The 25,549-nt window shown below is 49.0% G+C and overlaps 1 protein-coding gene across 1 annotated transcript in view; it reads left to right on the forward strand.

The window, feature by feature from the left end:
* The first annotated feature begins 6,145 nt into the window (after positions 1 to 6,145).
* Positions 6,146 to 25,549, forward strand: part of LOC111854607 (uncharacterized) — a 63,013-nt gene continuing 43,609 nt past the window's right edge. Inside the window, exon 1 of the mRNA XM_023832708.2 lies at positions 6,146 to 6,264. The gene's annotated coding sequence lies outside the window, so the exon portion shown is untranslated. The remainder of the gene's footprint in view (positions 6,265 to 25,549) is intronic.

The following is a 25,549-nucleotide window of genomic DNA, read 5'->3' on the forward strand; positions in this document are numbered from 1 at the left end:
TCCAAATATTTCAGTTGCCAGAAGGGGGAGCCACTGCATTGTTTTTGAAGACGAACCTGAGATGAACGTCCGTGCCCACTGTCACACAGTATGTACGGGACACTGATTTCGTTTGAAATTACATCCTTGGTAGAGGTAGGGATTCACATAGCTGTGTGTCAGGGATGTCCCACTGATGGCACGTGAGGAGCACAAGCTCTGGGTGGCTCCTGTCAGCTAGCAGGAAGTCAGTCTGAGGCTGGGGGAGGTAAACGGCGCATCTTCTGCAGATCTGTACATCAGGTAACAAGCTCATCATGTCCATTTGATGTTATGTGTGAGATAGAGGGCTTGCAGCTGTTAAATTCAGCCATAGAAACATACAGGCCAAGGACTTGGCTGCATTATGCTATACAATGTTTTTATTGTAGCTAATGGGCATTAAGCGAAGGTGAGTAGCAATACTGTAGCATAAATGATGACATATGAATGAAAGCAGGGCTAGGAATTATGCTGCCATTTCAGCGTTTACTGAAGATAGTTTGCAGCTGCAATGAAAAGCCTCTTGGCATCATAGTTGATACAGTCACTACCTGTTTACATGGAAAGAGCATTTTCTCATTTTTAAAAGACTTGTGGCTGAAGTACAGCCATAGATCGGCACCAGCTATGCTTTTAGATGAAAGATCATGTGATCTTGCTGAAGGTAAACAAACTTCATAATTCACTTCAGTATTATGGGATAGAAATGTAAGGGAAACATCTTACAGCATATTCATGTCAGGGTGTTAGATTTCATCAAGTCTAGAAGTAAAACTTGCATATAACCAAAGCAATAATTAAAAAGCAGTGCCTTTAGAGCCTCCCCCCCCCCATGTTGATCGCTGTATTTTATTTAACTTTGATGAGGAATGTGCATGCAAACGTCATGATTAACAACAGCAAATATGCCCTACAGTACAGATATCGTCTAGCTGCGGGAGGGCCCAGGTGCCCATCCTAAAGCTGGCCCACTGACTCAGGCCCAACATGACATTTTTAAGGGAGTTTTTATTAACTGTTTCTGTACTGGGGGGGAGGGTAACAGTGGTGTGCTGAAGGGTAGCCTAGCGAGCATTTAAGGGCACATGTCTGTCGAAGGAACAAAGCTGAGGTAGAGAGGTTGAGGCTACAGGTGCTCTAAGATCTAGTGTGTTTTAGTGCAATGGCGTATTTTTGCAGACGTAAGATGGGCCTCAGTTAATGGGCTTTAAATTAACTGCACACATACATTTCAATCCAACTGAAAACAGCAGCTAATATTTTGTATTTTTGTCAGCTATTGTCTCCTTTTACAATTTAATTATTTTCATTTAGCAGGTATCCCTGAAGTAGAAGGTAATAATAATACGTTATTTGAGGGGGCACAAACAATGTAGTTGTACCGTAGCACAAGACCAGGACAGAAGATTCCAAAAAAACAGGTTTATTGGGGATGAGACAGAGAGGAGTCAGAAGGCAATAAAAGGGTCATAACGTGTCCAGAAGCTGTAGTTGAGAGGAGGAGATCCGAGGTTCGAAGAGCCGTGGAGTCAGTCCGAGGACGTAGACACACATAGAAGGGAAATCCACGAGGGTTGTCACGAGGAGGGCGGAAGGGATGGAGAGCAGGCAGGAGGCGCGGGTAACTCTGGGAGGGCCAGTCGGACAAAGCGCAACTAGAGAAAGATCAGATAGTCAAGTTGCTTGGCAGTGGCATGCCGGTGCGAGACATGAAGAGGAAGGTCCTGCTCATTAGCGCTTAGCGAGATCAGCTGTATGCCCGTACAAGACGTGCAGAGGAAGTCCTGCTCATTAGCGCTTAGCGAGATCAGCTGCATGCCGGTGCGAGACGTGAAGAGGAAGTCCTGCTCATTAGCGCTTAGCGAGATCAGCTGCATGCCGGTGCGAGACGTGAAGAGGATGTCCTGCTCATTAGCGCTTAGCGAGATCAGCTGCATGCCGGTGGTAGACATGAAGAGGAAGTCCTGCTCATTAGCGCTAAGCGAGATCAGCTGCATGCCGGTGCGAGTCATGAATAGGAAGTCCTGCTCATTAGCTCTTAGCGAGATCAGCTGCATGCCGGTGCGAGACATGAAGAGGAAGTCCTGCTCATTAGCTCTTAGCGAGATCAGCTGCATGCCGGTGCTAGACGTGAAGAGGAAGTCCTGCTCATTAGCGCTTAGCGAGATCAGCTGCATGCCGGTGCTAGACGTGAAGAGGAAGTCCTGCTCATTAGCGCTTAGCGAGATCAGCTGCATGCCGGTGCGAGACGTGAAGAGGATGTCCACATCAATTACTCAGTTATATCAAACTCAGTATATTTGTAAACCTTTGTGACCCAGTGAAGGAACCACTGAAGGAGCAAGTAATGAATAACACAAGCGAAATACTGACTTCATATTTGTTCATTAATGAATTTTGATGCATCTTTTATACCGAGCATCTACTGTACTTGTTCATGATTTGTACTTCATTAATAACTGAGTTACTACTATTTGTGCCCCTCACATTTTGCGCAATTGTACAGCTAGTGATCAAATAAAGAAATGAATGTCAAGGACCACATCAAATGTGATCCATACATCTATTTTCTGTTACTGGTTAGGGTCATGGGGGGATATGGAGCCTATGGCAGAAGACAGGGACCAATGCAAGATGGGGCACCAACCCATCTCAGGGCACAAACCCATCACAGGGCACCAACCCATCTCAGGGCACCAACCCATCACAGGGCACAAACCCATCTCAGGGCACCAACTCATCACAGGGTACAAACCCATCACAGGGCACCAATCCATCACAGGGCACCAACTCATCACAGGGCCGGTGCGGGCACCAACCCATCACAGGGCACCAACTCATCACAGGGCACCAGCCCAGCTCAGGGCACCAACTCATCACAGGGCACCAGCCCAGCTCAGGGCACCAACCCATCTCAGGGCACCAACTCATCACAGGGTACAAACCCATCACAGGGTACAAACCCATCACAGGGCACCAATCCATCACAGGGCACCAACTCATCACAGGGCACCAACCCATCACAGGGCACCAACTCATCACAGGGCACCAACCCATCTCAGGGCACCAACTCATCACAGGGCACCAGCCCATCTCAGGGCACCAACCCATCACAGGCCACAAACCCATCTCAGGGCACCAACTCATCACAGGGTACAAACCCATCACAGGGCACCAATCCATCACAGGGCACCAACTCATCACAGGGCCGGTGCGGGCACCAACCCATCACAGGGCACCAACTCATCACAGGGCACCAGCCCAGCTCAGGGCACCAACCCATCTCAGGGCACCAACTCATCACAGGGTACAAACCCATCATAGGGCACCAATCCATCACAGGGCACCAACTCATCACAGGGCACCAACCCATCACAGGGCACCAACTCATCACAGGGCAGCAACCCATCTCAGGGCACCAACCCATCACAGGGCACCAACCCATCACAGGGTACAAACCCATCACAGGGCACCAATCCATCACAGGGCACCAATCCATCACAGGGCACCAACTCATCACAGGGCACCAACCCATCACAGGGCACCAACCCATCACAGGGCACCAACTCATCACAGGGCACCAACTCATCACAGGGCACCATGTTGACACGGAGAGAACATGCAAACTCCACACACATGGAACCCTGGCCAGAGCTGTGAGGTAACAGTGCCCCAGAGCTGTGAGGTAACAGTGCCCCAGAGCTGTGAGGTAACAGTGCCCCAGAGCTGTGAGGTAACAGTGCCCCCCACTGTGCCACCTCTCCCCTAACTGTCATTGCTTTCTTGAGTGTGATGCTGTAGTCTCTGTATTAAATGTCTAAAAACAGCTGGATACTTTGGTTTAAATCTATAAATAACCTACATGCTGAGCTATTATACTAATTTCACGTGTTTGTTAGGAGACAAAAAAAACCCAAAAACACCAAATCACAATTTACTATGACTGTGCATTTAGGGGGGAGGCGGTGGTTTGAGGTCTTGAATTCATTCAACGCCGTGACATACATCAGGACAAAAATGGTCACCTGTCAACAGTCATTTAATTGTTTCCAAAGAAACCTCGACAGCAATATTTTCGGGAAGGTGCTGGTACCTTAAATGCACTGTAATCGAAGCCCATTGCAGCGAAGGAAGCTGACAGCCACATCTCTACATAGATGGTGCCTGAATTCTCCCTGGTGACCTTCTGTTTCTGGCCAGCGGACTCCAGTTATAGTGCTGTTTACGCAAAGACTTCTTTCCTTAAACATGGCCGAATGCCGCTTGTCACTGAATGTGCAAACATGTCTAAGGGCCTTTTTCTCTAGCCTGTTCTATGTTACTATGATCTCATCTGTTGTTAGGATAAATAATCAAACATCATGGCCGGAAAATATTGTCAACATCAGCACCCCCCAACGGGGAAACACGTCTCACTAGGAATGTGTTTAAGTGCTTAATCAGTGGCCTCATAATTGAGGTACGAACTAGTGACGTCTCCTTGCTCCTCTGTTACTCTTCACAATGAGAATGGCAGACTTTAACTGGATTCAATTTGTGCTGTCTTGAGGTTTTTGGGCTGTGTGACATCAAATTTGCGAGGGGAGTGTTCGCTTCTGCAGTGCACACACAGAAACACTAAGTCCACGTAAGTCCAAGGCTGTGGGGTCTTCAAAGATCTTATTCTAGCAAGCAAAATACACGTTCAAATATTAGAGAAACACCCTGAGCCATGCAGAATGCAATTACCATAAAGCTATGCTTTTTTAGTTCTGCACTAGATCATGGAAATCTTTCACCAGACTAATATTATAAAAAAAACTACCTGGATTCAGCTGTACGACAAGTCCCCTGTATGTTACTTAAAGCGTGTGTGTTTCCCCTCATACAAAATCAAAGAAAATACATTCTACTCGTTTTATTAGTTAACTAACACACAGTACTGTCAGTGCTCTAGTTGTCCTAAACCCGGCAGTCAGTTTTAATAATGCTTCCATTACTACTGCGAAAGGATTTATTTGGTTTATTTATTGAAAACATAACCTGCACATCTGTTCTGCACCAGCGCCATATCCTGATGGGGAAATCGAAAATAGAACTTTTTGTATTTTTTAAAGTATGTGTAGTTTCATAAATTATCTAAAATGGGCAATATGTTTTACAGATCGTGCACCAAAAGCATTTAAAAAGCTATAATTCGTCACTGGTGGGCTTCCAAATGTTTAATTGTTACGTAATTACACTAGCTTCTCGAGAAGGGAAATCAAAATACGTGATGGATCCGGCTGTTTTTCTTCTGCGGTCCCTTGCAGTCTTGACAAAAACAATGCGGCCAGAATGTCACATTTTAATGGCACTGCGGTCGCAATGTCTTTCCCTACCGCATCATTTTCAGTTTCAATGTTATATGATTTCTATTTAAGTTATGGAGAAGTGAAATCCATTGTTCTCTGCTGGGTGGCTGGTGTCGGCCATGGGTACACTACAGATCAACGTGGGTACACTACAGATCCACTGTGGGCACAAAAAGCTTCCCGCGTGAAACTGGAAGATATATGTTGGCCAAATACAACACAGTAATGAATGCAGCGTCTTTTAAGTGAAATAACATGCATCGGTTTGAAGCTAAAAGGCAATAAACGTAATTTAGTGTATCTCTGAAGGCAGAGATAATGGGATATTTCAATGAAACCTAATGTAAATCACATTAGAGACATTTCCGTATTTTGCGTTCTTCAAAGTACGCGAATAGACTGGATGCGCTTCGTTTTTTGTTTCCATCCCTCGACAGTATCTCCCCACAGTTGAAGTACTGTAACTTGATCTTATTACCCCTGACAGAACATTTTCTTGGCGAAACATCGCAGAATATCCAGAAATGGGCAGTATGTGCCCTGAGTAGTTGCCATTATATCCTGTCACTGATGGTATACTATGATAATGATTATGATGATTATGATGACGATGCCTACGACGATAATAATAATAAAATAATAATAATAATAGCAGGCATGTGTGCACATGCATAGTTCGGGACATTTGAGGATTAACCCGAAAATCTTTGGAGACCAAAGGGTTAGTAGTTAGAGTGGGCGATGCATGCCCGTAGTGGCCGCCGGCTGTAAACATGGGCGAGATGTGCTCCATGATCTTTAAAGGGAGGGGCGAGTCCAGCCTGAAGTTTCTTCAGTCCAGATCTGGGAACTGTACAGCTGTTTCTCGCTCGCCTTCAAACGATTTTAAAAACAAACTTCAGCAGTGCGGGTAAGTAATTTACTCTTCTGCTCATTTTGAAACAACCGATTATTATAGAGCATGTTACGTTTTAATTGTAGAAGTATAAAACAGTGTGTCTTCACCGGTAATTAACTTTTTTGCATTTATTGTTTGCATAATATTCCCATTCATTAGTTAAGCTTTCCAAGTTCGGTTCCTATGGCCTGCATCGGGAAGACTTCTTGCAGAAGGTTCTGTTTAAGCATCCCGCTCCAGTTACGTGAATATTACGATTTGACGTATTCCTTAATTGGCTGATGCTGCAATTGGCCATAATTGATGTTTTAATTTCCCGCTATATTTGACATGCTATAATATAAGAAATATAAGTTCACCATGTCCAAATGAAATCGGCCTAAATGGAGGTCTTCGTCACGATGGAAATGGTCCATCATCAGGGTGATGTGAATGACTTGGCGCGGCGTAACCATCCTGATGACCAGTTGATTCGAAGTGCCACCAGTTTTGCGGTTCATAGCGAGAAAACGCCCGACACACAACTTATCGCGTTCACGCAAACATATACCGTTGCATTTGATGATAATGCCTTAGTCGACTGAGGCATTGTCAAAAAAAATTGTGCAAGCAAGTAGCCAAGTAGCCTGTCTTTCCAAACGATTTTCAAAATGACTTAAGGTCACATGCAAGCAGAATGACTAACTGCAAACGGTACTGCATATCAGGACAATACAATACAATTTCCAAGCGAGACCACGACATAAAAATCATTTTAAAATGCTGGAAAAAAACTTAACTGAAGTCTAAAACAAAATATATTATGCATTTATTCAGAAAGAACAGTCACTGAGAGATGACGTGGTCTGGAGTTTGTTCTCTGTTCCTGAATATTTGTGGTGTGTATTTACCAGCCTAGGACTTTTGCAAAAAACTCATTATTATTATTATTATGAAATACAAATTCCAGGGTTGGCAACTCTGGTCAACTGGCTGATTGGAGATTTTTAATTCAAATCAAGTCTGCACACATGCACACACATTTACATGCATGTAACAGTTTTAACTTGCAAATGGTCTGTTGGATTTGCAAACTACCCCAATGGTTTTGATGTAGCTAATATTTGATTTATAATGGAACAATATGGATTTGCTGTAAGATTGCTTCTGTGAGTGTGAGAGTCTAATCAGACGCGTGAGAGTTGGCAGCCTTGCAATTCTAGGTCCATTTGTGCCATCCTGCTGTATATGATGAGTGGGCAATGTGGCATTTAGTACGTTTATGGGCGTTTGTTTGCATGAGCTCACACCCTCTGGGAGAGAGTCAGGCCACTAAGATGACTGCCACGCCATCATAATGTCACCATTGGGGCTTCCACACAACTCCTGAGAAGAAAGTGGTCAGATACTGACCAGACACTGACCTATGCTGGGCCAGAGATAGATGAAGTATGTTTGTGCGCATTGCTGGATTGCCATACGGGGCCTTCATGGTCAGCCTTCTTTACCGTTCTCACTGCAGTATTATGGCACATTGTTTGCATTGCCACTCAGATCATGTTTTTGCCTCTTGTCTGCCAATAATCTGTTAGGGTTTCCTCCACTGTCAACATTGAGAAATTGCCTCAATTGTCACTAGCTGTGGAGATTTGTGGAACAGAAATGCTGTATGACAGAGGTGACTGCAATTCTTGCGGTTGGTTCAAAGAGCATAAATCTACATTTTTGTCTTCATAAGAAAGCCGTCTTTGGTATTTCCTGAGCAGAGAGTAAGACCAAATAATTTTCTGTCTACATAAACACCTTTCAGCTTTATTTAGACCAAATGTCTCTTGAAAACCTCCAGCAACACAAGACTCACAGAAACACAACAAAATGAATTTGGGCAAAGTGGCTCATTGTGCTTGTGCCTGGAAGGTCTGGTCCCAGCTCGTACCCATTCAGCCAGATGCATAGCGAGCAGCTGAATTCCAGGAGGAAGTACCGCAGCCACGCGGGACGATCCACTGCACTCCTACATGTACCAAAGTAGATACTTATCAGATGGTGGGTAAAGTCCCATCCTGAGTGGAACTGCATTCCAGTTTTCTTTGTGTTGGCAGTCACCAGGTTACGAACGATATTGATTCCCTAAGTCCGTTTTTAAGTCCAATTTGTAGGTAAGTTGGAAAAATTATAATATGGTACATAATAACAAAAATGATAGACTGATAATATAAGTAACTGCATACGGTAACTGCATACGGTAACTGCATACGGTAACTGCACTGTACCTCGCGCCAATGACCCGCTGAAGCCTCACAATGTTTTCATGAAGTCGTGTGCTTGTTCATCATTGCAAATCGTTGTTTTAGGGTTGCCGGTTTGTAAGTACAAGCTGTCCATATGTCGGACGCCCTTAACCCAGGGCTGCCTGTAAAATTCTGCATGTTCTTGTGTTGGGATGATGAGATGCACTGACTGGTAACCAGAGTGGCCTGATGGTTGCTTTTTCGCACAGATCAGTGTCCTCCAGTGTTAACTGTTTGTGAGTCGATATCTTGGAGTTCAGAAGAAGAATGAAGGGAACCCCCCCCCCATTCTGGGGAGGGGTCTTATGGTTTTTTTTTTTTTTAAGTGAAAACAAAGCTCACTAATAATAAAACACATATAATTCACAGATTTTCAATATATTTTTTATCATTCAATATTTTTAACCGGTGACTCACAGAATCATGTCTGTCGGGAGGCATTACATGGTAACGCTGCCAAAACTGTCTGATAAGACAGCAATGTTTGTAAAAAAATGAGGGAAATGTGCAGCCCTTATAAATAATATGTCAAAGCCACTGAGAGACGATGTGAGTGAGCTTCAGAGTGCACAGAGGAGCCACTGAGAGACGATGTGAGTGAGCTTCAGAGTGCACAGAGGAGCCGCTGAGAGACGATGTGAGTGAGCTTCATAGTGCACACATTGCTGCTGAGAAACAATATGAGTGAGCTTCAGAGTGCAGGCGGAGCCGCTGAGAGATAATCTGAGTGAGCTTCAGAGTGCACGCGGAGCCGTTGAGAGATAATCTGAGTGAGCTTCAGAGTGCACGCGGGGCCGCTGAGAGATAATCTGAGTGAGCTTCAGAGTGCACGCGGAGCCGCTGAGAGATAATCTGAGTGAGCTTCAGAGTGCACGCGGAGCCGATGAGAGATAATCTGAGTGAGCTTCAGAGTGCACGCGGAGCCGCTGAGAGATAATCTGAGTGAGCTTCAGAGTGCACGCGGAGCCGCTGAGAGATAATCTGAGTGAGCTTCAGAGTGCACGCGGAGCCGCTGAGAGATAATCTGAGTGAGCTTCAGAGTGCACGCGGAGCCGCTGAGAGATAATCTGAGTGAGCTTCAGAGTGCACGCGGAGCCGCTGAGAGATAATCTGAGTGAGCTTCAGAGTGCACGCGGAGCCGCTGAGAGATAATCTGAGTGAGCTTCAGAGTGCACGCGGAGCCGCTGAGAGATAATCTGAGTGAGCTTCAGAGTGCACGCGGGGCCGCTGAGAGGATAATCTGAGTGAGCTTCAGAGTGCACGCGGGGCCGCTGAGAGATAATCTGAGTGAGCTTCAGAGTGCACGCGGAGCCGCTGAGAGATAATCTGAGTGAGCTTCAGAGTGCACGCGGGCCGCTGAGAGATAATCTGAGTGAGCTTCAGAGTGCACGCGGGGCCGCTGAGAGATAATCTGAGTGAGCTTCAGAGTGCACGCGGGGCCGCTGAGAGATAATCTGAGTGAGCTTCAGAGTGCACGCGGGGCCGCTGAGAGATAATCTGAGTGAGCTTCAGAGTGCACGCGGGGCCGCTGAGAGATAATCTGAGTGAGCTTCAGAGTGCACGCGGGGCCGCTGAGAGATAATCTGAGTGAGCTTCAGAGTGCAGGCGGAGCCGCTGAGAGATAATCTGAGTGAGCTTCAGAGTGCAGGCGGAGCCGCTGAGAGATAATCTGAGTGAGCTTCAGAGTGCAGGCGGAGCCGCTGAGAGATAATCTGAGTGAGCTTCAGAGTGCACGCGGAGCCGCTGAGAGATAATCTGAGTGAGCTTCAGAGTGCACGCGGAGCCGCTGAGAGATAATCTGAGTGAGCTTCAGAGTGCACGCGGGGCCGCTGAGAGATAATCTGAGTGAGCTTCAGAGTGCAGGCGGAGCCGCTGAGAGATAATCTGAGTGAGCTTCAGAGTGCACGCGGAGCCGCTGAGAGATAATCTGAGTGAGCTTCAGAGTGCACGCGGAGCCGCTGAGAGATAATCTGAGTGAGCTTCAGAGTGCAGGCGGAGCCGCTGAGAGATAATCTGAGTGAGCTTCAGAGTGCACGCGGGGCCGCTGAGAGATAATCTGAGTGAGCTTCAGAGTGCAGGCGGGGCCGCTGAGAGATAATCTGAGTGAGCTTCAGAGTGCACGCGGGGTCGCTGAGAGATAATCTGAGTGAGCTAGCTCAGCACCGGGATAACAGGGGGCTGTGGCTAGATAGATGTACTTCCGAGAGCTTATGCAATCTGGTGGCTGGTCCTCCAGTGCTGTGGGACTCCCAGTCCCGAAGTCAGTACCCCAGAATTTTCAGCCTGTTCATATTACAAGGCTCCACCCTCCCCTGCGTTCATCAGGGGAATTATTGGTCTTCGTATTCTTCTGCAAGAGGCCTGATTTTGTTTGTTTTTTTTAACATTGCTGTTGCCAAAATTTGCTTAAAAGCAATAAGTAATAAGATGAGAAACGGAACTGACCCACTGATGAGATGAACAAGAAACTCAAAAACTAGGGCCAATAGGGTGCAGCTGACCACCTTGGGCACCACCGATGCAGCACATTAGCATGTACCGAGCCAAATTTAGAAGCCAAATTGCATTTCCCTCCTCCAGTTGTGATCTTTAATGACACTGTTTGCCTCTGCTCTTTCCTTCATTACTTGACATTAGCTTGGAGAAATTCTCATCCTTAATGCGTTTTAAAGATGCACGGATGCCTGAATTCCCAAAGTTCTCAAAAATAAGTCTTGGTACCGAGCACTGGAAGCAAAGCAGGCCTTTAATTTAGGGTGACAGCTTGAGAGCTAGTGGTGCCCCCTAATCTCAGCCAGCCAGCGGTAAGCAATACTACTGCATGATGCTGCCAAAGAAGGCCGGGTCTGGAAAGGAAAGCAGAAAAGAGGGCCATTTGTAATATGAATTATTGGTAATGTCTTTCATTATATATGGTACAAATAAATGCTTGGGAAAAGAGTAATCTGAGTTCTTTCACTTGGTCACTTGTCAGACACTTTGTGTTACAGTGAAAAGTAATATGTTTTCGTTCTAATTTTGCACAATTGTTTAGGGAGTTGAGTCACCCAAATGATATCCTAATGTCTAAAGTAAGTATATATGATATATCTGTAGTGATAGAATAGCATGCATCTCCTTGATCTGCTGGACCAGAGACACATATTTTCAGGTGTAAAACCTGCTTTTCTGTGAAATACTATGGTATCACGGCAGACATTCCTCTGCTACTTTGAATTTGGTGGCCTTCTGTTTGGAGAGACTATATCCACATCCCTTCTGATGTGTTGTACTGTAACTTGATGGGACTATATCCACATCCCTTCTGATGTGTTGTGCAGTGATTTTGTGGGGTAGTATCCACATACCTTTTGATGTCTTGTGCGGTGATTTGAGGGGGCTGTATCCACATATCTTCTGATGTGTCATGTGGTGGTTTGACTGGGCTGTATCCACATCCCCTTTGATGTGTCATACAGTCATTTTGTGGAGTCCACATCCCTTCTTATGCGTCTTGTGGTGATTTTTGGGGTTATCCACATCCCTTCTCATGTGTCATATGGTAGTGGGGCTGTATCCACATCCCTCCTGATTTGTCTTGCAGTAAATTAGGGGGGGCTATATCCACATCCCTTATGATATGTTGTGCAGTGGTGTGGTGTGCGTTGGAAATGCAGGCTTTTACGTAGTTTGGGGACAATAGGGGGACCACCACAGAAGTCAGTTTTGAGTCCCCTGTGAGGGAAGTCAGTTTTATTTGTGTATGTCCCTGAAAATATATGCAAAGTAGCCTGCAGATGTCGAGAATTTTATTCTTTCTCTTTTTTTCTTAACCTGAGGTTTGTATCTCCAAACCACTCCCCTCAACCCATGAAAAGCTCTCCTGCTGTGATTTGATTTTATAGACTGTTTGTTATATGTTAAACAAGCTGCCAGCAGTGGAAAATCTCTGTGTGGATCCTGCATGCCAGAGCGGTTGGCTATTCCTTAGAAGGTATTAGGCATGGATGCAGCAGTGAGAGGGAGCTGTCTGCCCGCCTGCCTGTCTGTCTGCCTGTCTGTCTGCCCGCCTGCCTTTCTGTCTGCCTGTCTGTCTGCCCGCCTGCCTGTTTGTCTGCCCACCTGCCTGTCTGTCTGGCCGCCTGCCTGTCTGTCTGCCTGTCTGTCTGCCCGCCTGCCTTTCTGTCTGCCTGTTTGTCTGCCTGCCTGCATGTTTGTCTGCCCGCCTGCCTGTTTGTCTGCCCACCTGCCTGTCTGTCTGCCCGCCTGCCTGTCTGTCTGCCAGCCTGCCTGCCTGTCTGTCTGCCCGCCTGTCTGTCTGCCTGTTTGTCTGCCCGCCTGCCTGCCTGTTTGTTTGCCCGTCTGCCTGTTTATCTGCCCGCCTGCCTGTCTGTCTGCCTGTTTGTCTGCCCGCCTGCCTGACTGTCTGCCCGCCTGCCTGTCTGTCTGCCTGTTTGTCTGCCCACCTGCATGTTTGTCTGCCCGCCTGCCTGTCTGTCTGCCCGCCTGCCTGTCCACCTGCCTGACTGTCAGCCTGCCTATCTGCATGTGCACTGCATGTGCACTCTCCCCACTGAGGAGTGCTCCTTCATTGCCAGGATATCCCTTTTTGTCACCCATGTGTCACTACGCCCAGTCACTTTTAAATGCAATATTCTGTAATTCCAAAAATGCACTGAGTGGGCCGTAACTGTGGCCACATGTCACGCATTTTCTCCTCAGGCCAGAAAAAGAGAAAGAAAAACATAAGAGAGAGGAGCTGGGACCCCCAGCAGCGGGAAGCTTACATTCTCCATTTTAACAGATGTGACAAACTGTCCTCACACAGCGGAGCTCTTAACAAGGGTCCTGCAGAACTGAGGGAGGGGAAAAAATCCCTTTTCATAACCCCACCCCCCTTACAGAACAGGCAAGTAGCCCTGTTGCAGGTTTGATTAAGCAGAGCTGAGAAATAAAACACAGTTTACAAGTTTGTTTGGCAATCTGAAAGGTCACAAGTCCCAAGTGAACCACTGAAACATTTTTTTATCTGTCTCTACAGCAGGTAACGTCAGCCTGGTCTTTCTGAACAGAAAGATGATGCTTCTGGGCCAGATTGTCTTGTCGCGGCTCAGCTGCTTCATTGGTTTCTAAGTGAAGGACATAAAGACAGGGTCTTGTCTCCACTGCACTGGGTCCCTCTGTCCTGTGTGGAGAGTGAGAGTTAGAGCGAGACAAGGCTGAAGTACACGTTCAGCCATGGCTGCCGTCTCTCTGATAATGTAAGGACAGGAAATGTTTCTTTATGCCCCATGACTTTGGCAGGCTGATGTTCAGAAAGGGCTGAGGGTTTGTTTCAGAATTCGACCATCAGGTACCAATCATGACCAGTTAGGAAGCAATAATTGTGCATGTTAATGAGAGCAGTTGGTGGAAACTGAGCTGAGTAATGTGTGTAAATCTGAAACCCGAAGCCTCGAAGCCTGGCATTTACACACTGCAGCCAGATCTCACAATAAAATGCTGATATTATCACCATGGGAACTGAGGGAGCTTGGGGGAGTGTGCTGTGTCCATGGTGACAGCTGTCCATCAAAAGTGGCATCAGACTTCTGGGTAATGGAGTTTACTTCACATCATTTGCAAATAGCAGCCTGGTGTCATGCATATTGGTGGACGTGCATTGTTAGTGTAGTCTTTTATATGAATTTATATATTAATGTACTGGCAGCAATATATCCCATAGTTTATAGAATCCAGTCATTATTAGACTTTATGTATATAGTATCCATTATTAATGCATTTTAGATGTATTCATGCAATTACTGCATCTCTTACAATCTGAAGCATTTTCATGCATAATCTAGTACCAGTCTGGGAATGTCAGGAATACAGAAGCACTGTTGGATTACTTTCCCACTTCATAATGTCATCCTTTGGTATAGGGAGTTGGAAAGGCTTAATGGATTACACTTCAAAGTAAAAAAAACTGAAGCTTGTGCCAAACCAGTAGCCTGCAGAGTATGGTGATGTTCCAGGCAGATTATGAGAAGACAACATCAGGCTCCTCTATGCAGGAGAAGACAGCAGCGGGGTCCCCCATGCAGGGAAATACAGCAGCGGGGTCCCCCATGCAGGGAAATACAGCAGCGGGGTCCCCCATGCAGGGAAATACAGCAGCGGGGTCCCCCATGCAGGGCAAGACAGCAGCGGGGTCCCCCATGCAGGGAAATACAGCAGCGGGGTCCCCCATGCAGGGAAATATAGCAGCGGGGTCCCCCATGCAGGGAAATACAGCAGCGGGGTCCCCCATGCAGGGAAATACAGCAGCGGGTCCCCCATGCAGGGCAAGACAGCAGTGGGTCCCCCATGCAGGGAAATACAGCAGAGGGGTCCCCCATGCAGGGCAAGACAGCAGCGGGGTCCCCCATGCAGGGCAAGACAGCAGCGGGGTCCCCCATGCAGGGAAATACAGCAGCGGGGTCCCCCATGCAGGGAAATACAGCAGCGGGGTCCCCCATGCAGGGAAATACAGCAGCGGGTCCCCCATGCAGGGCAAGACAGCAGTGGGTCCCCCATGCAGGGAAATACAGCAGCGGGGTCCCCCATGCAGGGAAATACAGCAGTGGGGTCCCCCATGCAGGGAAATACAGCAGCGGGGTCCCCCATGCAGGGAAATACAGCAGCGGGTCCCCCATGCAGGGCAAGACAGCAGTGGGTCCCCCATGCAGGGAAATACAGCAGAGGGGTCCCCCATGCAGGGCAAGACAGCAGCGGGGTCCCCCATGCAGGGCAAGACAGCAGCGGGGTCCCCCATGCAGGGAAATACAGCAGCGGGTCCCCCATGCAGGTAAATACAGCAGCGGGTCCCCCATACAGGCAAATACAGCAGCGGGTCCCCCATGCAGGGAAATACAGCAACGGGGTCCCCCATGCAGGGCAAGACAGCAGCGGGGTCCCCCATGCAGGGAAATACAGCAGCGGGTCCCCCATGCAGGTAAATACAGCAGCGGGTCCCCCATACAGGCAAATACAGCAGCGGGTCCCCCATGCAGGGAAATACAGCAACGGGGTCCCCCATGCAGGGCAAGACAGCAGCGGGGTCCCCCATGCAGGGAAATACAGCAGCGGGTCCCCCATACAGGCAAATACAGCAGCGGGTCCCCCATGCAGGGAAATACAGCAACAGGGTCCCCCATGCAGGGCAAGACAGCAGCGGGGTCCCCCATGCAGGGCAAGACAGCAGCGGGGTCCCCCATGCAGGGAAATACAGCAGCGGGTCCCCCATGCAGGGCAAGACAGCAGTGGGTCCCCCATGCAGGGAAATACAGCAGAGGGGTCCCCCATGCAGGGCAAGACAGCAGCGGGGTCCCCCATGCAGGGCAAGACAGCAACGGGGTCCCCCATGCAGGGAAATACAGCAGCGGGGTCCCCCATGCAGGGAAATACAGCAGCGGGGTCCCCCATGCAGGGAAATACAGCAGCGGGGTCCCCCATGCAGGGAAATACAGCAGCGGGGTCCCCCATGCAGGGAAATACAGCAGCGGGTCCCCCATGCAGGGCAAGACAGCAGTGGGTCCCCCATGCAGGTAAATACAGCAGCGGGGTCCCCCATGCAGGGAAATACAGCAGCGGGGTCCCCCATGCAGGGAAATACAGCAGCGGGGTCCCCCATGCAGGGAAATACAGCAGCGGGTCCCCCATGCAGGGCAAGACAGCAGTGGGTCCCCCATGCAGGGAAATACAGCAGAGGGGTCCCCCATGCAGGGCAAGACAGCAGCGGGGTCCCCCATGCAGGTAAATACAGCAGCGGGGTCCCCCATGCAGGGAAATACAGCAGCGGGGTCCCCCATGCAGGGAAATACAGCAGCGGGTCCCCCATGCAGGGCAAGACAGCAGTGGGTCCCCCATGCAGGGCAAGACAGCAGCGGGGTCCCCCATGCAGGGCAAGACAGCAGCGGGGTCCCCCATGCAGGGCAAGACAGCAGCGGGGTCCCCCATGCAGGGAAATACAGCAGCGGGTCCCCCATGCAGGGCAAGACAGCAGTGGGTCCCCCATGCAGGGAAATACAGCAGAGGGGTTCCCCATGCAGGGCAAGACAGCAGCGGGGTCCCCCATGCAGGTAAATACAGCAGCGGGGTCCCCCATGCAGGGAAATACAGCAGCGGGGTCCCCCATGCAGGGAAATACAGCAGCGGGTCCCCCATGCAGGGAAATACAGCAACGGGGTCCCCCATGCAGGGCAAGACAGCAGCGGGGTCCCCCATGCAGGGCAAGACAGCAGCGGGGTCCCCCATGCAGGGAAATACAGCAGTGGGGTCCCCCATGCAGGGCAAGACAGCAGTGGGTCCCCCATGCAGGGAAATACAGCAGAGGGGTCCCCCATGCAGGGCAAGACAGCAGCGGGGTCCCCCATGCAGGGCAAGACAGCAGCGGGGTCCCCCATGCAGGGAAATACAGCAGCGGGTCCCCCATGCAGGGCAAGACAGCAGTGGGTCCCCCATGCAGGGAAATACAGCAGAGGGGTCCCCCATGCAGGGCAAGACAGCAGCGGGGTCCCCCATGCAGGGCAAGACAGCAGCGGGGTCCCCCATGCAGGGAAATACAGCAGCGGGTCCCCCATGCAGGGCAAGACAGCAGTGGGTCCCCCATGCAGGGAAATACAGCAGTGGGTCCCCCATGCAGGGAAATACAGCAGTGGGTCCCCCATGCAGGGAAATACAGCAGCGGGATCCCCCATGCAGGGAAATACAACGGGTCCCCCATGCAGGGAAATACAGCAGCGGGGTCCCCCATACAGGCAAATACAGCAGCGGATCCCCCATGCAGGGAAATACAGCAGCGGGTCCCCCATGCAGGGAAATACAGCAGTGGGTCCCCCATGCAGAGAAATACAGCAGCGGGTCCCCCATGCAGGGAAATACAGCAGCGGGTCCCCCATGCAGGGAAATACAGCAGCGGGTCCCCCATGCAGGGAAATACAGCAGTGGGTCCCCCATGCAGGGAAATACAGCAGAGGGGTCCCCCATGCAGGGCAAGACAGCAGCGGGGTCCCCCATGCAGGGCAAGACAGCAGCGGGGTCCCCCATGCAGGGAAATACAGCAGCGGGTCCCCCATGCAGGGAAATACAGCAGTGGGTCCCCCATACAGGCAAATACAGCAGTGGGTCCCCCATGCAGGGAAATACAGCAACGGGGTCCCCCATGCAGGGCAAGACAGCAGCGGGGTCCCCCATGCAGGACAAGACAGCAGCGGGGTCCCCCATGCAGGGAAATACAGCAGCGGGTCCCCCATGCAGGGCAAGACAGCAGTGGGTCCCCCATGCAGGGAAATACAGCAGAGGGGTCCCCCATGCAGGGCAAGACAGCAGCGGGGTCCCCCATGCAGGGCAAGACAGCAGCGGGGTCCCCCATGCAGGGAAATACAGCAGCGGGTCCCCCATGCAGGGCAAGACAGCAGTGGGTCCCCCTGCAGGGAAATACAGCAGAGGGGTCCCCCATGCAGGGAAATACAGCAACAGGGTCCCCCATGCAGGGAAATACAGCAGTGGGTCCCCCATGCAGGGAAATACAGCAGTGGGTCCCCCATGCAGGGAAATACAGCAGCGGGATCCCCCATGCAGGGAAATACAACGGGTCCCCTATGCAGGGAAATACAGCAGCGGGGTCCCCCATACAGGCAAATACAGCAGCGGATCCCCCATGCAGGGAAATACAGCAGCGGGTCCCCCATGCAGGGAAATACAGCAGCGGGTCCCCCATGCAGGGAAATACAGCAGCGGGTCCCCCATGCAGGGAAATACAGCAGCGGATCCCCCATGCAGGGAAATACAGCAGCGGGTCCCCCATGCAGGGAAATACAGCAGTGGGTCCCCCATGCAGGGAAATACAGCAGCGGGGTCCCCCATGCAGGGAAATACAGCAGTGGGTCCCCCATGCAGGGAAATACAATGGGTCCCCTATGCAGGGAAATACAGCAGCGGGGTCCTCCATGCAGGGAAATACAGCAGCGGGGTCCCCCATGCAGGGAAAGACAGCAGCGGGGTTCCCCATGCAGGGCAAGACAGCAGCGGGGTCCCCCATGCAGGAAAATACAGCAGCGGGGTTCCCCATGCAGGGAAATACAGCAGCGGGGTCCCCCATGCAGGGAAATACAGCAGTGGGTCCCCCATGCAGGGAAATACAGCAGCGGGGTCCCCCATGCAGGGCAACACAGCAGCAGGGTCCCCCATGCAGGGCAAGACAGCAGCGGGGTCCCCCATGCAGGGACCTCACTGAGGACTCTAGCCTCTGCCTCACAGGGGACTCTACCGCCTATCACACCAGGCACTCGAACCCCAATCTCACCAGGAATTCTAGTAATTTCCTCACTGAGGGCTTTACCCCCTGCCTCACAGGGGACTCTAACCCATACCTCAGGGTGGACTCTAGCCCCTGCCTCACAGGGGACTCTAACCCATACCTCAGGGTGAACTCTAGCCCCTGCCTCACAGGGGACTCTAACCCCTGCCTCACAGGGGACTCTAACCCATACCTCAGGGTGGACTCTAGCCCCTGCCTCACAGGGGACTCTAACCCATACCTCAGGGTGGACTCTAGCCCCTGCCTCACAGGGGACTCTAACCCATACCTCAGGGTGGACTCTAACCCCTGCCTCACAGGGGACTCTAACCCATACCTCAGGGTGGACTCTAGCCCCTGCCTCACAGGGGACTCTAACCCATACCTCAGGGTGGACTCTAGCCCCTGCCTCACAGGGGACTCTAACCCATACCTCAGGGTGGACTCTAGCCCCTGCCTCACAGGGGACTCTAACCCATACCTCAGGGTGGACTCTAGCCCCTGCCTCACAGGGGACTCTAACCCATACCTCAGGGTGGACTCTAACCCCTGCCTCACAGGGGACTCTAACCCATACCTCAGGGTGGACTCTAGCCCCTGCCTCACAGGGGACTCTAACCCATACCTCAGGGTGGACTCTAGCCCCTGCCTCACAGGGGACTCTAACCCATACCTCAGGGTGGACTCTAGCCCCTGCCTCACAGGGGACTCTAACCCATACCTCAGGGTGGACTCTAGCCCCTGCCTCACAGGGGACTCTAACCCATACCTCAGGGTGGACTCTAGCCCCTGCCTCACAGGGGACTCTAACCCATACCTCAGGGTGGACTCTAACCCCTGCTTCATAGTGGACAGTAACCCCTACCTCACCAGGGGTCTTTAGCCCCTAACACACAGGGGACTCTAGCCCCTACCTCACTGAGGACTGTCACCTCTACCTGACATATGAAGGGGCAGGCATTTGTTCCAAAGGCCGCAGGTCAAATTTTGTTTAGTTTGTGTTTGTCTTGTTAGTCATGAAATCGGACAAAATGACAGTGGTGATGATGTGCATTAGTCTTTATTACACAATAAATTTGGTACAATTTCATCGACCTAATTACCAAAACAGCTCATCTGGAACAGGGGTACAACAGGGAATTTCCGGACACCCTGTATAGGATACGGTCCGTCACTGTATAGGATATGGTCTGTCACTGTATAGGATACGGTCCGTCACTGTATAGGATACGGTCCGTCACTGTATAGGATACGGTCCGTCACTGTATAGGATACGGTCTGTCACTGTATAGGATATGGTCTGTCACTGTATAGGATACGGTCCGTCACTGTATAGGATACGGTCCGTCACTGTATAGGATACGGTCCGTCACTGTATAGGATACGGTCCGTCACTGTATAGGATATGGTCTGTCACTGTATAGGATACGGTCCGTCACTGTATAGGATACGGTCCGTCACTGTATAGGATACGGTCCGTCACTGTATAGGATATGGTCTGTCACTGTATAGGATACGGTCCGTCACTGTATAGGATACGGTCTGTCACTGTATAGGATATGGTCTGTCACTGTATAGGATACGGTCCGTCACTGTATAGGATACGGTCCGTCACTGTATAGGATACGTCCAAGGCTGTCAAAATTCTCTTAAAGTAACAGCAGTCTAATGTTACAGTTTGTCTTGCCTGCCTGGCTGGCCCTCCTATAAAAAGGTCCACACTCCATTCTGAGGTTGTATGTAGTACTGTTGCATGCAGTGGATTTTCCCGTGTATCAGAGCATGCAAGTAAACGGTCATTCGGTGACCTTAAATGACCACTTGGGTTATACCCCAGAATTCCATGTGTTTGCTTTTTCCCGGCACTTCAGAATAAACAATGGGAGCATAGTTACCGGAAGACTGTGTGTTCTTTAAAGTTTTACTAGCGACTGCAGATGTTTGCATTTTATGAATGGAGATGCATTTTGTAGGATTTAGGGCAGGACACTCCGCACAAGGCTTCTCTGTGCTGCCTGCACATGAGCAGGATAGGAGGTGGGAGTGGCCACTGGCGGGTGAAGAAATGGTGTGTGATATAACAGCTGCTTCAGTAAGCTCCGGGTTCATTGGTACAACTGCAATATCAACTGCCATTAATTAAGGTATCCCATCGGGATTGGACAGTTTCATCGGGGCACCCAGCCAATAAGATGTTCTCGTGTCTCATGAGTTATCAGTAAATGTCCTTAGATTGGGAGCAAAGGAAAAGGAGCTTTTATAGGAATCCAGTAAAGGGACAGATGAATCAGCATCTTCATATAAACCTTACCTACACTGCCAGCTCCAGAAGAAATTAACAAATTACCAGTATAAAGTGAAACATGAGACTCAACGCATACACACCTTTGGAGTCAGGAGTCGAGATTTAAAGACTGAGACCGAATCGGCATCCCAGACATAGACTGGTAAACCATTCCACAATATAGGGACCCTGTAGCAGAATGCTTTACCGCCCACTCTCACTTTATTTATATGTGGAACGACAAGGAAACCTGCATTCTGCGATCTGATTGGACAATGCAGCCTGTAAATGTGAAATATGGAGGAGCTAGACCTTTAAGTGCCTTATATGTAAGTAGGAGAAATTTAAAGTCAATCCTGAACCTAACAGGAAGCCAATGCAGGGAACTAAGAACAGGGATTATGTGTTCAAACTTCCTGCCCCTGCTGACAATTCGAGCTGCTGCATTTTGAATACGCTGTAAGGTGTTTAATGTGCAGTGTGTGCTTCCAGATAACAGAGCATTACAGCAGTCTATCCTACTGTATACAAAAGCATGTAGCAATTCCTCTGTGTCTTGATGACCATGTCCTTCTGTTTTAGTTCTTTAAGCTTTGCTGTCCTCTGCTTTCCATTGTCCCTGCATGTGAAGCTGCATTGCCTTATTAATATTCCTCTGCCTAGCTGCAGTTGGGGGCCTTTTTTTGGGTCCCTCAATTTTTTTGGCCTGTTTGTCGCCTGACTTGTGATTATTCATTCACATGTTGGGGACGTGGTGAGGCAGTGTTTCTTCATACACTGCCATCCAGCTGTCGCCTGCATGGACTCAAGCTCCTATATAGGGTTTCGACCTGCACCAGCTAATTTCCAGCTAATTTCCTCCCTCCTTCTCATTGTCCCTGTTTTTTAGTTTCTCCCTTGTCTGCTCCCAGGAAATCTCACAAGCAAGACCCCAGACCGCAGAAAACGGTATGCTTTCTGAAAACACCAAGAAGTAGCCTTTCTCCTAAGCTTCTTTCAGCGGGAAGAGTTTAATGCATTTCTGTAATGTAGACAGAATGGATTCCCATGTGAGAGACACAGAGATCAGGCCCTCCTGTCAGTTCCAGAGCAGCACGCCATCGGCCAGTGTGATGTCCCATGATGTGAATTTATTGCTTTGACCAGATCTTTCTGCCCTGGGCCTCGTGTGTCCCACTGCTCTCGAGAGCTGGCCGTCTGCCTGGTTAATAATAACAGCCAGCAGAAATACGTGCAGAAATGAGATTTCATTGCCTCACCACCAGGAAGTACGGAAGCCACACAGATCCAACACAGAGAAGGATGCTGGGCCGACATAGTAAGGTAACAGATTTCAACTAGACCCTAGAGCAAAGCTGCATGGATGCTATTATGTTCACCTGCAGGTACATCACACTCAGGAACGTCCAGGTGTGTCTCCTGAATATCTGGCTGCAGTGACTTTACTGCTGTATGTTGCTTTGTCAGCATAAACGTGTTTCATTTAAATTCACAACCAGAGTAATGATTTGTTTTTGCTGTACAAAATGTGGAAGTATTTCAAATGTTTTAGTTTAAACTACTGAAGAGTCAGCTTAATGTCAGGAAGCTGGTGAACTTGGTTTGTTCATATATAAAATCATAAAATCGAAAAACATGAACACATGGTCAAATTATTGAAAAAAATTCTTTGGTCAGATTTTCAAAAGCTTTAAAGTTTGGTCCAAGACAGTTTTTCATTCCTGTCCCTGTTATGATACTGACATTTCTGCATGGAATCAGTTTCTAAGTCATGTTCACTTCTGCAAATCTTGTGTGTTCTATTATATCTCTGAGACCTAATGCCTGCAGGCTAATTTCACTCTGGAAGTTTTAAAGTTAGCCATCCAAAATAATGACAAGTTCATTTGCAATACGTTGGGACTTTCAGTTTTATATTCTGAACAACACTCCAGTTAAATTTTATTTTCTTTTTCATAAGGTTATGACCCTCACTGCAGTGAAGTATTTATGTGAGGAAAATTTATGCTTGAACTCACAGATCCTAAAAATTGTATTACATGGGACTTTGCAGGTCTTGCAAAGGATGAAAAAATGTACACATAGAACAGCAGCTCGTGTGGCTGGTGGAAGTCTTGTGCTTTTAGATGAAGACCTCCAGAATGTCCACATTTAAATGAAGAATTTAGGAAGTGACATTCTAATGCCAGAGATGACCGTTAACTTATCCAATAGTTTCTCATGAACTGGAGGATGGCATCAATCAAGTGACCTTCAAAAGGAATAGGAATCATTAAGTGCGATGTTTGCTGTGGCGCAGGGTATGAGTGCCCCCTTCCCGGTTTGCCCCTCCGTCTCCTCCGGAACTGTAGGTCGCGCTCGGTAGTTTTTTGTCATTTTGGCTGTGGTCTCTCCTGTGGTCTCTCCTGAAGTTTTTTTGTTGCCCCAACCCTAGACTAGGGATCGTAACATACTGCTAGGTCAGTTCGTATCAGGCTCCTTGAAGCAGGACTTAAGTCCCATAAAGCAAAGAAGAAGTCCTTCATCAATGAGAAACAGAGAACAACCAGGCTGAAGTTTGCAAAAAAATATATGTTCTTCATAGACACACACCCATACATTGAGAAATGTGTGAAACAAAAAAATTTGCTGTGGTCTCTTAATTTTTCCAGAGCTTTATATAATTACAGAAGAACTTCATGTATACGGCACTTCAGAGTCTGCCTACTGAACTGTGTGTCACCTTGAATAACAGCATTACTGCGATAAAGCCTGTTACCGCAATGATGCCGATATCTACTGTGCTGGCCCTCATTTCCACAGCATGTCCCCTGCAGTATGTGGGAGGTTCATCCTACTGTGGCAATGTGTCTTGTACTTTTCCAAGTTTGCTTCCAGGAAAACAAGCTTTTCTTACCATACTTGGTCATGTGGAGCGATGCCAGTATGCAGCAGTCTTTTGATGTACTGTAAAAGCATCACCTCTATTTAAAAAAAAAAGAACAACAACATAGAATTCTCCTGCTTGGAGTAGCTTCTAAAGGGGTATGTTCTAAACTTCATTCCTTTGGGAAGTTTCACCAAGTTATCATTTTGTTGTATCGGAAATTTGTCAATATCCAGTGACCTCTCTGTCTTAATTTGTGTTTGTTGTAATAGGCTTTGCAGTTCAGGCGGAATCTGTTTTACAGTTGCAAATATAACATTTAAAGGAAGCATTCAGTGAGTGTTCACTTTTGCTGTCTTTGATTTTAAAGTTTATGGTATGTTGATTTGGTGCTCCTTGTCTTACTGTATGGCTGTGAGACATGGACGCTATCCAGTGCCCTGAGACGAAGACTGGGCGCCTTCAGTACTGTGACTCTTTGGAGAATCCTTGGGTACCGCTGGTTTGACTTTGTGTCGAATGAGCGGTTGCTAGAGGAATTCCGAATGAGGCACATTACCTGCATTGTTAGGGAGTGTCAGTCACGGCACTATGGCCATGTGGCGCGTTTCCCTGAGGGTGACCCGGCTCGCAAACCGCTGGCCCAGGCCAAGGGGACAGCAGCATGACACCTGGCTGCGGCAGATTGACAGCCATTTCCGGAGCGCAGGACTGGACCGTGTGTCCCCCTGGGGGGTTTCCAAATGGGATCCCGAGGTGTTTCATTGGACGGTGGGTGTGGGATCCCGAGGTGTTTCATTGGACGGTGGGTGTGGGATCCCGAGGTGTTTCATTGGACGGTGGGTGTGGGATCCCGAGGTGTTTCATTGGACGGTGCGTGTGGGATCCCGAGGTGTTTCATTGGACGGTGGGTGTGGGATCCCGAGGTGTTTCATTGGACGGTGGGTGTGGGATCCCGAGGTGTTTCATTGGACGGTGGGTGTGGGATCCCGAGGTGTTTCATTGGACGGTGGGTGTGGGATCCCGAGGTGTTTCATTGGACGGTGGGTGTGGGATTCCGAGGTGTTTCATTGGACGGTGGGTGCAGGTCTTAAAACACACTTTTACTCTCTAGCCTTTAATTCAAATTAATAATTTGACTTGATCCCCGTCGTCAGTAATCCATTACAATGCATACATTTTATTTTTCTTAGTTGTATGTGTTAATCTGGTGATTTTATCTAGTCTGTATAGCTTTTTTATTTTTGTTCTTTGTGTAACACTCTAAGGCCATTTTGAAGGGCCCTTTATAGTCCCGTCTGTCTTTGGATTGGAAACCAGGGAATGCAGAGAGTCACTGCAGGACCTTTCAGGGGCTGATTCCACTCCCCGGACCAACAGGCCAGAGTGCCACCGTGTAATTAAACATTTAGGACTATTTAATGATTTATAACAAGCACACTGGTGTATTTTGTTACAGAGCATGGACAGGAGTATGAGAGAGAGGTCAGGCACCAAACTTACAGCACCGCTGGCATGTTCTGTTGCTGACTTGTGGCCCAAGCCAAACTTCAGTGAATGCAGAACTGATGTAATCT

This window comes from Paramormyrops kingsleyae, chromosome 1 (assembly GCF_048594095.1).
Source record: "Paramormyrops kingsleyae isolate MSU_618 chromosome 1, PKINGS_0.4, whole genome shotgun sequence".
Taxonomy (NCBI): Eukaryota; Metazoa; Chordata; class Actinopteri; order Osteoglossiformes; family Mormyridae; genus Paramormyrops; species Paramormyrops kingsleyae.